This window comes from Halyomorpha halys, unplaced genomic scaffold, assembly GCF_000696795.3.
Source record: "Halyomorpha halys isolate HHAL.00 unplaced genomic scaffold, Hhal_1.1 Scaffold156.1, whole genome shotgun sequence".
NCBI lineage: Eukaryota > Metazoa > Arthropoda > Insecta > Hemiptera > Pentatomidae > Halyomorpha > Halyomorpha halys.
The window spans coordinates 126,526-132,625 of NW_027104937.1; the positions used below are offsets into that span (position 1 = coordinate 126,526).

The window sequence follows — 6,100 nt, forward strand, 5'->3', positions numbered from 1 at the left end:
GTAGGACAAATAAATAAATATATAGTGTTGAGACTATTTTGGATATTTAATTAATTAATTGATAAATATTACCTGGTCTCGAAAAATTTTGAAATAATATAATTAAAGAATTATTATATTAATCTATTCATTTTATCTTAATTCTTTTTTTTATTTATAACAACGTGTATAGTTAGGTGTGTCTTCTGTGTGAGACTATATCCCCACCCCATAATAAATTGTTTAAAAAAAATGGACCTCTTACATTACCCATGTAAGGCCCAATAGGCCGATCTGTTATTAAATAAATATTTAAAAAATAAATAAATAATAAAAAAAATTTCTTTTTCATTTTGCATTAGTTTAGAGTGTACTGTGTTCTTTTTTTTTTTTTAAGACTATCGAATTGAGATGTGCAGCATTTTATTTGCGTACATTTAATATTGTGTTTTATGTCCCTATGAATCCTATGGTAAATGTTTAAATAGTGAGTTGTTTCCTGGGCTTTTAGCGACCAAATACTTTAAAAGAAATTAAAGAATACCTCTTTTGGAGTTGGTAATATTTTATACTTATGAAATTAATGTTATATGAAAAGAAAAAAAAAGTTGTGGAGAGGCGCTACTCGAAAATTCAAAGTAATCTAGAATCTTTAGTAATATCTATGTAGTGTTGGATTCATTAAAATTATTGACGTTAAAATAAAGCCTGTTCGAATGAAAATGGTTTAAATCATATGTTGACGTAAAAATTAAACCAGTTTCACGATGTTTAACATTAGTTGAGCTCAAAATTCAACTGACAGAGGTGTGCCGATAAATGCCAAGCCTTAAACATAATGGTTACATATTCCATAATATTCTAAAATTGTGAATTATTTATATTTATTTCTATAATAGAAACTTCTGAAACGATGATAAACGTTTGAGCATTAATAAATCAGATCATATTCACATTCCATATCATTTTTAATGTGTACAGTACAAAATATCTGTTTGATATAATTTTTTGGACGGAAGCTTAAGATGAATGATATCTTACCAAATAGATTATTCTATGAAAATACCAGAAAACAAAATGTATTACACACAGTTCAGGAAAAAATATTTATGAGTCTCTTCAATTTTTAATTACTTGACTAGAATTTTCATTGAATTACTTGAAATTTTCTACTCTTCCAACTTCCTATTATAAACAAAAAATAAAAGTACTTCATTTTTCTTGGCCTTCCAATTGATATATTATTTTGTTATCTCTGTTCCATGGCTTGGAGTTAGCTTTTAAATTAACAAAGTTTGCAGGTATTGTTGTAACTTTCCTCATTTCAAGCCTGACATATTTTTTAATATTGGGAAAATATCCTAACAACATGCTTCTTGTCACACGCCGGTCACAAATCCTCCTGGTCACAAAAATATAAAAAAACAAAAATAGCCAAACTAGTAGAGAAGAATAATTATACTTTTTAAAGAAGTATATTGCGTAGATACAGAGGGCTCTGCAAGATTTTTAGAAATTCTAGCGTTTCGTAAAACTGAAAAAAGAAGAATTGATAGTCGATCCCTCGATATGATTCCAAACGAATGATCAGGATATGTGTTGAAATACAGGCAGAGAAAGAGGACATTTATACATAATGTATTCCTTACTTAAGCGAAACGTATATAGAAGAATTTGACGAAAGACGATTTTTGGTGAAAGGTGTCTGGTTTGGAGGTAGAGGAACCATCCCTCTTAAATCAGTAATTTTGGAAAGTTTGATAATCTGATACCTTGGCTAGGTATTGCTAACGCCAATAACCAAATCAAAAAGAGAAAGAGAAAATAAATTCTACTAGGTACAATTATTTCTCTTTCATCCCTTTTAATATCGCCTATTGTCTGACTGATTAGCATATGTTTATTAGTAACACAGTTGAGCTGCCACTCGGAATTTCTTGAGCTCTTCCTAGTGTTAGCTTGAGGTCTAGTAACATTTTCTAAAAGTGAGTACTATTTGGGCGAATATAATAAGCAAGTATAATATTTTTTAATTTTATTATTTTACAGTATTTATTTGATTTACATTTCAATATATTTGTATAAATAACAAGCTAGTAAATTTTATGTATAAAATCCATATATTAAGTGCTCTTTGCCAACGGTTTTACAAAATCTGGTTAATAACCACTAGGAACTCTTAAACCATAGAAACACAATCTACCAACTTTGTAAAAAACAGAGATACCCTTAATAGTTTCTAATCCTTAAGTTTTAATTTTTTAAAAATAACAAAGTTTTGCATCTAAGATCTGTTTATTACCCATAAAAAAAGTTTACCATAATAATGTTATTATAATTTATAATATTATAATTCAGGAGAAATAAAACCTTTTAATTATATTGAAGAAAAATTGTTATTAGTTTTTATTAAACAATTTTTATTAGATGAGGACGAAATTAATATCTTATATAGAGCCCTCTCTATACCTTATATGATATTGTGCGTGTCCAATAGAGAAGCTGCCACAGAAAGGATTGTTCACATATTACAAAAGACTCCTATTGTGTTCCTGGGAATGGTGACTCACAATTTAGAAGCTTGCTCTCCCACTGGCATGGATAGATAGGAAAATGGTTTTATTATAGTTTTAGTATTAATTATTTTTTTTAAGGAAAAATAACAATTATACTGCAGATATAAATTAATATTATCTAAGATGTGCTAAAGGGAGAGCGAGTAGACGTGGGGTAAGGCACGTGGCTACTAACTCAAATCCGGCTGAGCAAAAAGTTTTCTGCTGTAGCTGTGAGTCAACTCCTGTGGATTCTGGAGCCTTCATGGGGTCCACCCAGCCTCTTAAATTGGGTAAAAATCTTTTGCTCGAGAGGGATTCTGACCAAATCACCTCCTTGTATAACCGTTGGTCTAGTAACAGTATCTCAAAGTACTCTTACAAAGTACTGAACCCCTGACCCTTCATGGGCTGTAGTGGTACAAATTTTAATATAATTTTTTAAATAATTTTAAGTTTAATAATTGTATATAATTATTAAAAAAATTGTACCACACATCGCATAAAGGGTCTTGCACATGATGAGCCAACACTATTCCTTTACTAACAGTTATCCAATGAGGTGATATAACTTAATCGCAAGATTTACCTCCAATTCAATGACGGCCTACCTAACCCACCTTTGAGAGGCTGTATATACGCTTCAAACAATAGTTAATCTTTGTAGTTAATATAAACTTGGCTTAGGATAAGACAGAGCCAATCATCAAGGTCGCACTGCTGCTGACTCAACAAGATTACTCACCTTAATCACAGTCCCAATAAGACTCCAGTTGGATCACCGTTCGGTTAGTGAATCACTTCCAGGCAAAAGTTTGCATTTCTTGAGAAGGATGGAGTATACACGGAAAGGTTAGTCGGTTTTAATCAATTTATTAAAAAAATTAAATCAAATATGATGTGTATGCGAGATTTCGCCAATTTATTTTTCATGTTTCTGTTATTCTGTTAGTTTTAGATACGTTTATAGGAGAAATCGAAATAAATATTTTAGTTACATGAAAAAATTGAGTAGTTATTTTCCTAAAATTTATCGATTAAATTCAAACAAACCAAACAAAAAATAGATTTATATTACAAACCTTGATTTGGTAGAATTTTTTTTAACTCTCAATTACTTATATTTGATGATTTTTTTTTCTCCTAAAATTTTCGATTTATCGTTTTATATCTTGTAAGATAGGAGTAAGACAAATAAAAAAACTTCATGAAATGAGAAAAAAGTATTTCAGTATTTTATAAAAACATAATTAACGTACGTTATGCATAAAAGTCTAATCTTAAATTCATCTAAAATGTTTATATATGTATCAAAAATGTTTATATTTCAACTTTCACATTTTTTTATTTATATTTTGATAGCATAGAATTTTCCATACAGCTAGGTTTAAATTTATTTTTATTCACCATGGTTGGTGGTCGAAGTTTTTCATTTTTGGGACTGCCTCTCAATAAAAAACAACGCCCTCAGCTCCCAGGCCCGATTCGAACCGGCACCGCCACAAAAACTCAGAATGGCAAGACTGTTCCCAACCACTGAGCTACGGGCGGCACATATTTCTACTTTCTCATTTAACATGGGGTAAAAACAAAAATTGTACATTATTATAATTGTTTATGGAAAAACAAACTTTTTTTTAATGACTATTATCTCTAAGAGCAAATTTGCTAAAATAAATTGATTTATAGTTGTTCGGACGAATTTTCATTTTCCAAATTTATATTTATATGTGAATATCATAAAAACTACTATACCTACGAAGATAAGTGTGATGAACTACTTTATAGTAAGTTAAATTTCCTTTATTTTGTGTGTTGGCAGACATATGTACCTCTTATGAAGCTAGAGATATATTTTTTCAAAAATCCAACATTTTATACGAAAAACTATAAATTAACATTTTGTGAGTTTATTTTGCCAAATAAAAACTACTACTCCTTCAAAGATTAACATAATTAACTATTTTGCAGTAAATTTACTAGCTTTAATTTCAGCGCATGTAAACATCTGTACGTCCAATGGTTTCTGAAATGAAGTTTTTCATAAATCAAACTTATTGTCCGAACAACTATAAATCATTTTAGCAAATATCATTAAAACTGCTATTCCTATGAAGGTAAAGGTTATAAACTTATTTATAGTATATTAAACTAGCTTTAATTTGAGTGCTAATAGACTTCTGTACGTCTCGTAGTTCCTGAGATATGGATTTCTCAAAATAAATTAGCTAACTACTAATCTTTCAGAAGATTTTTAAGAAATTTTGCTTTTTAAAAAGCTATATCTCGAGAACTATTGTATGTATATAGCTCGTTTAGGGCTAATATTTCAGCAAATTTACTCGTCTTTAAATAATGTTCTCTTAAATTTTCTAGTATTGTCGGTAGATTTTAAGATATAGATCTCCGAATGAAAAAATAAGGTTTTGAAACAGCCACCATTTTCCCCCTACCTATACTTGGCAGACTCATCAATTTTGACTATTAATCACATATAGTTTTCATAAAAGTAATCAAAAATTGGGGTGAGATAACTGCCTTATTTTCTTCCCGGCTCTTGTACTATTAGAACACACCTTCAGATACATGGTAACTGCAGTAAATCCCAATGAAATGATCATCCTCCTTCCACATCGACACCAGCTTGGAAGATGATGACGCCGGTTATCTTTCACCATTGTGCTCCAGAGCTGACCTCTTCTCTTTCAGATCGGGCATTAATCAGCGACGGCCCTAATGACCCTCCTGATGGATCGCCATCTTTTGTGCCCTCTTTCAAAACTTATACATTTAAATCTTCCCTGCCGAGGCATAAATCACAGATCCACCAATTGAAAGCATTTTTCAAGAATTTTTTATCATTCATTTTCAATTTTTTTATTCCGATACTGCCAATTGATACTTTAATTGCCATGCCTGAATTCATTCAGCTGAAGATATTACTTAAACCTGAAGTAACGACAGCAACATAAATAATGTATCATTAATGGATTTTTTTTTTCGTACCCTCCTGTAAAGATTTTAATGGGTATTTGTTACGTACATATAGGAGGTATGCCTGGGTGTGAAGGATACCTTGAATTGCCTTTTGGCATTATAAGGTTAGTTGAGGGGTCCAATGAAGGTTGTAAACTTGGTTGGCTTACGCTAGGGGATTATTTGAACGGGGAAGAAATAATATACATGGAAAATAATAATATTAAAATTAAAAATAAAAATAATATAAATAAGAATCAACTGTTATTTTATTTTCCCATTATTAATTGTAATATTACTAATTTTCTGTATATAATTATATACACTTTCAAGATCTTTATAATATTACATTATGCATTTTCTTCAACACTTCTCATGTACATTATCTGTTATCCTGATGTTTTTCTGTAATTTAATTTTGTCAATATTGTTGTTATGTTGTTTTTGTTCCTAGCCCTGAAGAAGTCCAGAAATATTTTTTTTTTTTTTTTTTTTTAATAATTTATTTATTGATATTTACAACTGTATACACATATATACAACAAGTAAATTTGCTGTAGGTGACATAGTGACATGATAAAAACATGTGG

The 6,100-nt window shown here is 29.9% G+C and overlaps 1 long non-coding RNA gene across 1 annotated transcript in view; it reads left to right on the forward strand.

The window, feature by feature from the left end:
* The first annotated feature begins 3,295 nt into the window (after positions 1-3,295).
* Positions 3,296-6,100, forward strand: part of LOC106678708 (uncharacterized) — a 62,036-nt gene continuing 59,231 nt past the window's right edge. The window contains exon 1 of the long non-coding RNA XR_001342811.2: positions 3,296-3,386. This is a non-coding gene — a long non-coding RNA (uncharacterized lncRNA). The remainder of the gene's footprint in view (positions 3,387-6,100) is intronic.